This window comes from Phasianus colchicus, chromosome 2, assembly GCF_987193195.1.
Source record: "Phasianus colchicus chromosome 2, bPhaCol1.hap1.1, whole genome shotgun sequence".
In the NCBI taxonomy this organism is placed as follows: Eukaryota; Metazoa; Chordata; class Aves; order Galliformes; family Phasianidae; genus Phasianus; species Phasianus colchicus.
In genome coordinates, this window is record NC_143437.1 from 74,130,777 (window position 1) to 74,141,752 (window position 10,976).

At 39.1% G+C, this 10,976-nt stretch overlaps 1 long non-coding RNA gene across 1 annotated transcript; it reads left to right on the plus strand.

Annotated features, from left to right (window-relative positions):
* The first annotated feature begins 3,208 nt into the window (after positions 1-3,208).
* On the plus strand, positions 3,209-10,776 carry LOC149919113 (uncharacterized). The gene is made up of 3 exons (XR_016464776.1): positions 3,209-3,245; positions 9,527-9,617; positions 10,163-10,776. It is a non-coding gene; the product is annotated as an uncharacterized LOC149919113 (long non-coding RNA).
* The last annotated feature ends 200 nt before the right edge of the window (positions 10,777-10,976 follow it).

Genomic DNA, 10,976 nt, shown 5'->3' on the forward strand with positions numbered 1-10,976 from the left:
GCACACCAGATCTGTGACCTTGGATGTGCTTAGCTGTTCGGACAGGTGAATGGATGTATAAATGGTGCTGAAGTTACCTTTAGCACAAGCTGTATATTGTCACACTATCTCACTTTGTGGCAGACACAAAAAATAAAGATTAATTTCTTGTACAAATATATAGATTAAGAATATGTACATCTCCTAGCCTTGCCATTTCCAGGCTTCCAGATTTTGAATAAATTTTTAAATCAGATAAATAAATAAATAATTTTTCTAACATATTTTTGTCAAATGAAATCAGTATTACTTTTTTCATTATGAATAAACTTGAATTTGCTATAAGCTAAGGAAATTCTTTGATTTTTATTTACCATGAACCTTAAAAATGTAAATGCAAACACAGAAAAAAATCACAGTTCATTAGACTTGTGAATTGGACCTCCATTAGAGAATATTTAGTCTAGATATTACTTCAAAGCAACAGCAGCAGTGTGGGAAAATGATAAGCACCTTCAGCTACAGCTACACTCATTCAGGCAAGCTTTTGTTATGCTTCAATTTGGTATGTAGTAAGTACAACACTCAATGTTCTCAAGCAATGGAAAAAGAATGCAAGTCTTTTACTTCAATCAGGCCCTACCTGCATTAGAAAAATCAGTTATGTTTTATATCTATTATTATCCTTTGTACTTTTAACAACTTTACATTTCCTATGAAGAAAACTTAAATACAGTAAAGACATTAAAAACAGGATTATTATTATTATTATTTTAAATTTTGTTTAAAATCATTTCAGTGAACAAACTGTCAGAAATTACTTTTTCCTTAGGCAGTGCTGTAGTCACTGAGGGGCTGATATTCATCTTGCCTACCTTCTAATAGAGAGAGATATAGAGTATAAGAATAAGTATAAATTCAGGTTCGCCCTATAGTATACTGGTGTAGCTGGGTAGCAGACCCATGTCTGTGTGGAAACAAAGCATACTCAAGTCATTAACATTTTTGGGTGATCCAAAAACTCTCCATGCACATGTTGGTGTAGAGATAATGGAGCAATTTAGACCATATATTGACTTGAGACAGTGACTGACTGAACTTCTAGCAACCCTCTCAATTAAGAATTTGAATAATTGTTGCAGGATCTCTCCAGGTGGAAATTTCAGACTGCTCTGAAAATTTCCCCCAGGAAACCTCGCAGTGCCTCGACCAATTTCTATGCTTAAATATGTTACTTATTATCCTAGGTGGAGAAACTTGCTATCTCAGAATGTCTCAGGAGATTTCTACCACAAAATTGATCAAATTGTACACAGTCAAACAGAACAGACTTTTGTAGATAGCGCAGAGGGTTAGGAGATATTTTGTCTATAGTTCGAATGAATCCTTTACAGTGGTGCTTGCTTACAATGGAGACATAATAGAGGACCAGAATCAATAAAGAACTGAGCAGAACAGTGGGTCTCAGCTAATGCAGATGGAGACACGACTTCAAGGACTCTTGTAATAGGAATGCCTTTTGCTCTTAGGACAGCCACCAGCTGTCCCATTTGAGAGATTTGATTCCTCATGTGTTACCCTGTGCCTATATCCCAGTGAATTAGCTTTTAGTAAACAGTCTGTGAGTGAACAACATAATCTTCAAAAGTTAATTGCTAAGTAATGCCATCTTCACAGTTTAATTTATATCATGTATGTTTCTTACTGTTAAAAAGGTAAGAGTGCACTGCTAATTATACTTGTGCAGATGTGCTAAGGGCACTCAGGTTCACCAGTTGCAGTCAGCAACAGTGCTGTCTTCTACAACCTGTGATGCAGCAGTGGTTACACAGCTGCACAGCCTCTCCTCCCACCACAAGTCCTTTTGACTTCACCTTCATTTATGTCAAAGCTGGAAACACGTCCTTGATTTTACTCAGGTTCTAGCAAGATACCCTATCTCCATAACTTGTCGTCCAAATACCTATTATTAAAAGTAAATTCACAACTCTAAGTGTAATTTACAATGGAAAACTATGAAGACTTTAGTGTACCATAACAAATGAGCAATCCTGACAAAAAAAGAAGCAGGAAATTTGTGAAAGAGAGATGAAAGCTAGTAAGTAAAAAGGAGATGTTTCTATTGCAGTTTGACTTTATCTTTAGCAGCTAATGCTACTAACAGTGACCTCAGTTACTCAGTCCTGTCTCCATTTCACATGCTCCCAGCATAATTCTGTAATGATGACAATGATTAAGAGAGTGATCCTGATAAAAACTTACATAGCAGAAAGAAACAGTTATTTTTCATTTCTATCATATCTTCAATGAGGCTTATCTCATAATGATGGAGTGAGGAACCATTGGCCAAGGATACTCTGATCAGAGAGCATCTAGTCAAAATCAATGCACGCGAGTCCATGGGCCCTAGTGGGATGCCCCCATGTGTGTTGAGGGAGCTGGCAGAGATGGATGCTGAAAATCTTTGAAAGATCTTGGTGAGATGTGCTTGAAGACCGGAGGATAGCCAATGTCAATCCAGTCTTCAAAAAGGGCAAGAAGGAGGATTCAGGAAACTATAGGCCACACTGGCTGAGTAGATGGGGAAAAAGCAATGGTCTGTACCTTGTATTAAGCAAGGTGTCTGACACTGTCTCTCACAACATCCTTGTTATGAAACTTAAAAAGTGGGGGATAGATGAGTGCACAGTAAGCTGGACTGAGAACTGTCTGACTGGTACAGCTTGGATTGTCATCAGCAGGTCTGAGTCTAATTGGGGGCCTGTAACTAGCAGTGTTCCCCAAGGGTCAGTGCTGGGTCCAGTCCTGTTCAATATCTTTATCAGTGACCTAGCTGAAGGGATGAAGTTCACCCTCAGCAAGTTTGCTGATGATAAAAAGCCCATGTTACCATTCAACAAGACCTGGACAGACTGGAGAGTTGGACAAAGGGGAATGTGATGAGGTTTAACAAGACCAAACATAGAGTCTTGCACCTGGGGAGGTATAACCACATGCATGAGTACAGTATGGAGGATGACCTGCTGGATGGAGATGAGCTATGCAGAGAAGGATCTGGGGGTTGCAGTAGACAACAGGTTGGCCATGAGCCAGCAGTGTGTCGTGGCCAAGAAGGCCAATGGTATACTGGGATGCATTAAAAAGAGCATCGCCAGCAATCTGCTCTGCCATTGTGAGGTTACATTTAGAATACTATGTCCAGTTCTGGGCTTGCCAGTTCAAATAAGACAGTGGATCTCCTAGGAGCCCAGCAGAGGACCACAAAGGTGATAAAGGGTCTGGAGCACCTCCCATATGAGGAAAGGCTGAGTAACCTGGGTCTGTTCACCGTGGGGAAGACTCAGAAGGCATCTGCTTAATTTTTATTAATATATAAAGGGAGGTGGGAGGCAAACGGATAAGGCCAGGCTCTTCTCAGTGGTGTGTAGCAATAAGACAAGGAGCAATGGAATAAAATGTGAACATAAGAAGTTCCATACTACCATTAAGAAGAACTTCCTTATGGTAAAGGTGAAGTAGCACTGGAAGAGGTTGACTAGAGATGTTGTGGAGCCTCCTTCTGTGGAGATATTCATAGAATCATAGAATCACAAGGTTGGAAACTACTTGTAAGATCATCTAGTCCAACCGTCTTCACACTACCACTGCTACCACAAGCTACTAAACCTTATCTCACAGCTCCTCATCCAGACGCCTCTTGAACGCTGCCAGGGACAGCGACTCCATCACCTCCCTTGGCAGGTCATTCCAGTGTCTGACCATTCTCTGAAAGAAAAAGTTCTTCCTTAAGTCTAACCTAAACCTCTTCTGATACCACTTGTGGCCATTTCCCTGGGTCCTGTTCGTTGCCTGGGAGAAGAGGCCAAACCCCTCTTCACCACAACCTCCCTTCAGGAAGTTGTAGGGTACAATAAGATCTCCCCTGAGCCCCCTCTGCTCCAGACTGAACAATCCCAGCTCCCTCAGCCACTCCTCATAGGACTTGTGCTCCAGACCCCTCACCAGTTTCACTGCCCTTCTCTGGATACGCTCCAGGGCCTCTATGTCTTTCCTGTAGTGAGAGGCCCAAAACTGAACACAGTACTCGAGGTGCAGCCTCACCAGTGCTGAGTACAGGGGAATGATCACCTCCCTGATCTTGCTGGCCACACTATTTCTAATGCAGGCCAGGATGTTGTTGGCCCTCTTGGCCACCTGGGCACACTGTTGGCTCATGTTCAGCCGAGCATCAACCAACACCCCCAGGTCCCTTTCCTCTTCACAATCATCCAGCCACTCATCCCCCAAGCCTATAGCATGGGGTTGTTGTGGCCAAAGTGCAGGACCCGGCACTTGGCCTTGTTGAATCTCATTCCATTCACCCCAGCCCAGTGATCCAGCTTATCCAAGTCCCTCTGAAGGGCCTCTTGGCCCTTCAACACCATCTGGACACCTACTTGTTTGACCTATTTAGCAGGGGAGCTGAACTTGATGATTTCTTGAGGTCTCTTCCTTGCAATTCTGTGATTCTGTGATTCTGTATGAGTACTAACTATCATTTGTGGTATGCAGGTTTATGGCATCTTAAAGTAAATAGCTAGCCTGTCATATCCAGAGTCACGCAGTGCAGAGAAACCAGAATATCTTTCTGGAGCCTTTAAAAATCTATATCAAACAGAGGGGACTTTTCAACAGTCAAGAATTGTTATCTAACTCTACAGTACAATGTACAGCGTATTAAAAAGAGGCTTTGTTTTATTATGAAAGCTTTAACACTTAAACAGAACAATCATTGATCATACACCATCCTGCATAGGAGGACTTTGGCCTATCAATAAATCAAGATTACTTCACTGAAGAATTAACATTTTCCTAATCAAAACATGAATATTCATAAAATAGAATTAAAATCAAGACTATTTTGATCTTATTTACACAAAGACTGACTTCTTATTGCATTTGTTATGACACCATGAGATTCCCTGTGATTTTCTAACAATTTATTTCCCTGCATAAGAAGAAGTTAAATAAAAAACTTACTGATTTAAGAGTTCCAGTTTCAAAATAATGAGAAAGTCTGGAGTTTCAGAACACCATTATACAGACCCTATCATTCTGGAAATAGGATAATCCATGTGGTAATCTATTATACTACTCTATTTGCAGTGGACCAGATTCTAAATCACACATCAGAAGAAAATACCAATAAAGAGATTCACAGTGAATTGAAAAGAAAATTGACAGTTTGGGACTTAACAGCAGAATTACAAAGAATGAATCATCATAAATACCACTAAGTACGTACATAGAATCACTGAATAATTTGTGTTGGAAGGAACCTTTAAAGGTCATCTAGTCCAACCCCCCTGCAATGAACAGGGACATCTACAACTAGATCAGGTTGTTCAGAGCCTGGTCCGACCTTACCTCTGATGTCTCCAGAGATGGGACATTTACCACTCCCAAAAATCCACCACCACAGAAAACTATCAGTTCTATTTTAAGTTAATTTCATTGTAAAACTTAAATCAAAATACTGCAAAAAAATTGCATTAAAAAGGAAAAGAAAGCAAGACAACAAACCCTAAATTATAAGAACATTAAAGAGGCAACACAGAAGTTCATTAGAGTGAAGATAGAACAATTTTTGCTTTATCCTCTAACTCATGGTCAGCATTGATAAAAATCTTTCAAAGTGCTGAAGTAAATAATAGAAAATAGTAATAAAAATGCCTTAATTTAATTGATAAATTGCTAATATATATTTGAAACAAACAAAACAAACAAACAAACAGAACCAAGAAACCCATATACACAATGATACAGAGTAGATTTTCTAAGTATGTAAACAAATTGTATACTTATGACTTCAACACCAATTCTCTGCTTTAGAATCAGATGACAGAATTTTAAAACTGCTTACCTTAGTCATCAGATCCTGATGAGTGCAATGTGTCTCTCATAAAAATGTTCAACAGCTGTCATTTTCACAAGCAACTTAAAGGTACTCAAAGCAGCAGCACAGGAATGATTGTCATCAGCCCTGACTCCATTCTCAGAGATTCAGAGAGATGAGAAATGAATTACGATCACTTTAAGTGATTCACTTCTTCACTCACTGACTCCAAATCCTTATTACAAAAACAAATCAGTATGTATTCTTCTGTATCTGTAAGTTGCAGAAGATGCTTCTATTAAAATCTTAAGATCATAGAACCATAGAATGATTTGGGTTGGAAAGGACTGTCAAGATCATCTAATTCCAACCCCTTACTATAGGCAGGGATACTTCCCACTAGACCAGTTTCCTCAAAGCCCTGTCCAGCCTGGCCTTGAGTGCCTTCACGGATGGGGCACATACAACCTTGCTGGACAACTTGTTTCAGTGTCTCATCGCCCTTGCAGAAAATAATTTCTTCCTCATATCTAGTCTACATCTACCCTCTTCACAGTTCTCTTGATGCAAACGAGGATATGGTTAGTCTTCTGGACTGCAGCTTCATGTTGCCAGCTGACATTGAATCTTTCATCAACTGACCCTTCCAAATCCTTCTCCTCAATGCTACCCTCAAGCACCCAGCCTGTATCTGTGCTTAGGATTGTCCTCACCCGGATGTAGGATCTTGTATTTGGCTTTGTTGAATTTCATGAGGTTGGCATGAGCTCACCTCTCAAGCCTGTCCAGGTCTCTCTGAATCACAGTCCTTTTCTCCACTGTATCAAATGCACCACTCAGCTTCGTGTCGTTTGCAGACTTGCTGAGGGTGCATTCAATCCCACTCACTGTGCAGGTCACCTCCAAGATGCTAAATAACACTAATGCCAGCACTGATTCCTGAGTAATGCTACTTGTCACCAGTCTCTACTTGGACACTGAGCCCTTGACTGCAACTCTCCAAGTGTGACTATCTACCCAATTCCTTATACAGTGATATCCTTTTTTCCATAAGAGGAACACGATGTAGTCAAGCAGTCCTCACAAAGACAGGTGAAAATCCAACAGTACACTCAAGGAATTTGTCTTCACAGCTTCATGTCTCACTCCAATTACAGGAGGGAGAAAAGGTTCTTTTTGATATATGTATATATACTGAATTACATAAATAAATATCTCATAATTAAAGACATTGTTTGCAACGGTGAATGGCAAGGAGAGATTATGAAATCGTACTCCGCATTAAAATTTTGTTTACCCATTTTTTATCAACTCAGAGTTTGATAGTACAACATTTTTTTTTTCTATATCCAGTGACTGAACTTAAATTTGTAACTATATCATTTTTCAGTGAAAGTATCTACCATACAGAACAAGGTCAGCAAAAACTTTTTCTAAGAATCTCATCAGATTTGAAAACCAACTGAGATCAATAGTAAAATTTGTGTTTACTCCATTATGTACTTTTATTAAAAGGATCACACTATAGATTCTGTAGGTAAAGGTTATTTCAGAATTCATTCTATGTCATATTCCAAATTTTCATTTTAGTATATGAGACAATAGTAATATTGCACTTGTTTTGGTTATACCTTTATACTAAGAGACTGCAGGAAGAGGTACTTTCAAATAGGCTTTCTAAAATGCAAGATACTTTTCAGTTTAGAATTTAAATCTAAAAATCTGAACAGAAATACCTATCAAAATCCAAAGGCATTTCTCATAAAAAGACTTACTGGAATATTAAAATCTTAGCAATTACAAGTAGGGTACTTTCATTTTTAACTAAATTATCTGTGTGTTTTTCACATTTGAAATATATTCTACTTTCTTTTCAAAATCACAATTTCAATCTATTTTCATCATTTCTGTTCTTTACAAGGGAGAGAAGAGTATGGTCTCATAGAAATGAATATCAAATTTAAAGGCAGGATAGAAGTACAATAGATATTAAAGATAAGATTTTGCAGTTTAGGACATTTTTGAATGGAATATCTTTGTTTGAGCTGATTAAAAGTTAATAAAAGAACCAGAAAGAAATATTAACAGTAAGGCAGCAAAGTTTGTAATGAAATATAGTTATTTAGAAAAGATGAAAAGCAGTTGTGAGGCTCACATAATCCAATATCAGAGACATCAGTAACAAACTAAAATCAGTGAAGATAAATGTAAGGTGAAGCACAAGTAGAAAAAGCAATCAAATTTTCATAGGTCAACTCTGAATAGCCTGTTTATGCAGTAGAATCACAGAATAGAAGGGACCTCTGGAGTTTTTTGTTTGTTTGTTTGTTTGTTTTTTGTCTAATCCCTAGTTAAGCAAGTCCACATGGAGCTGGTTGCCTGGGGCCATGTTGCTGAATGAAGCCTCGGGATTACACAAATATATGTGAATATTTAAACTCCATGACAATCAAAGCAGTAAATAGAATATTAGGAGACAAGGATAGAGCAAAACAGAAAATTGATTTGTTTTTCAGTTTCTCTCTCCTGGATCCCCAAGTCAGATCCCAAATAATGTGTTAACTTATTGATGATTGTTTTGGTACTCTGTTTTCAGAAATAAATGGAAAAAGGTAAGTGTCATCACAATTGTTCTCAAAAAAGCAAGATGAATCTATCAACTGAACATGAGCCAGCGACGTGCCCAGGTGGCCAAGAAAGCCAATGGCATCTTGGCTTGCATCAGAAACAGTGTTGCCAGCAGGAAAAGGGAGTGATTGTCCCCCTATACTCAGCACTGGTGAGGCCACACCTTGAGTACTGTGTCCTGTTTTGGGCCCCTCCCCACTGCAAGAAAGGTATTGGGGCCCTGGAGCGGGTTCAAAGAAGGGCAACGAAACTGGTGAGGGGTCTGGAGCACAGGCCTTATGAGGAGTGGCTGAGGGAGGTGGGATTGTTTAGTTTGGAGGAGGCTCAGGGGAGACCTCATTGCTCTTTATAACTACCTGAAGGGAGATTGTAGTGAACTGGGGGTTGGCCTCTTCTCTCATGTAACTAGTGACAGGACTAGAGGGAATAGCTTCAAGCTGTACCAGGGGAGATTCAGGCTGGATGTTAGGAAATCCTACTTCTCTGAAAGAGTTGTCAGGTACTGAAATGGGCTGCTCAGGGAGGTAGTGGAGTCACCAGCCCTGGAGGTGTTCAAGGTATGTTTGGATTTTGTGTTGAGGGACTGGTTTAGTGAGTACTATTGGTGATCAGTGGATGGTTGGACTGGGTGATCCTGTGGATCTTTCCCAACCATTGTGATTCTATGATTCTATTGATCAGATACTCTCATACTCCAGGGTATCTCCAGGGACTGAGTTCCCTTAGAACTGAGGTTAAGAAATATCTATTTACCAGTGGTAAATTATAATTGATCAACCTGTTTGACTTTTACAGTAAAATTATTTAATCTGAGAATGTGATAGACAATGTTAATCAACTCCACCACAGTAAAGAGCCCATAGTGTCTTTGCTGGGGTGCTGTGAGATAAAGAAAGTCATAATCTTGCTAATGAATAAAAAAGCTCAGCAGTAACTGAGCCAGATGTAAACACACACAAGGCACCTGTTGTTGTGACCAATTGTTGTTGAACGGGTATAAAAGGTTGTAAGCACCTACAATAAATGTCCTTTGTTCTGCACCAGCAAGGGAGTCTGCACCTCACTCGCCGCACGTGCAAGGGATCTTGGAGCCCTCTTGCCACGGAACACTAAGGTCTAGATTGTAGATTACAAGGTAAGTAAAAATTTGTATGGATCATCACACTGAAAAAGTAGTGGTTAACAGTCCATAACCTAATTTGTGATTGGTTTCGAGTGGAAAACCTATGGGCTATGCTGGTTATTTATCCTTTTTTAATATCTTTGCCAATGTTCTGTGGAGCTAGAATGTGCCTTCATCAAAACTTTTTTGGGTAACTCTGTGTCAGAGGATGCAATATTGAAAGACAAGCTGGCGAAATGGGCTAGCAAGACACTCATAAAATCCAGCAATAATGATAGCAATATCCTGCGCTAGAACCAGATTAACATCATGAAGTAGTACAGGCTGGAGACTGCCAGAAAGCAGCTCTTTTGAAAAGGACATAGTGGGCTGTAGGCCAAATGTGAGTCAGCTCTGTGCCCTGGCAAAAGAACTCATCACATATTGAGCTGAATAAAAAAAAAACAAAACAAAAAAAACAAACAAAAAAAACCCACATGGACTGTAGATCAAAAGAAATGATTGATTTTACTTAGCAACTAATAGACTGCATCAGGAATACTGCAATCATTTTTCAGGACTTCAATACGAGTCCATAAAGTTGAAGGAATGCAGCAGAGTCCAAAAGGAGGCCACCAAGACTGTTCAGGGCTGGAACACTTGTCTTGTGAGCAGAGCCTGAAGAAATGGATCTTATTCAAACAAGAGAAAAGACAAAAACAGCTTTCTAATGCTTGAGAAGAGGCTACCAAGAAGATAGATCTACTTTTTTTAAAAGGATGGACAGAATATTGAGATATACTGGTAATGAACTGAAACAAGACATTTCAAGGAAAATAAGGAAACAGTGTGAAAATAAAAATAGGAAAAAAAGGAAAAAAGTCTGCTCTATGAGGACAGCATGCCCAGAGTGGTTATAGGATCATAGTTCTTGGAAATTTTTCTCATTCAGTTGGATCATGGAAACCAAGTAAACACATCTGTTCTGTCTTCGCTCTCCACCCTGCTCTGTGTTAGAGATTGTACTAGATATCCTCCCAGGGTCCCAAAAATGCTATGATGTCATTATTGTATGTATCTAGGACCAAAGCGATATCTGGGAAATGAATTTTTCATACCTGAATGATGGAAATTGAATAAACCTACTGTATAACATGATAACAAACCTTGTCTAGAAAGCAGTGACAGTTAAGAGTCAAAATAGAAGTCTGTTGCTTTGCAGAAATCTCATGCTATTCAGCATATAGCAATTTAGAATACAGAAGTAGAAATTAGTTTCATAAATTGGCATAGCGTATCATTTTGTAAGTTGTAATCATAAATCACAATGTGGATCCCAGAGTCAAAACAATGAAGTTAAATGAATATATGGAAAAAAAAAAAGAAAATCAA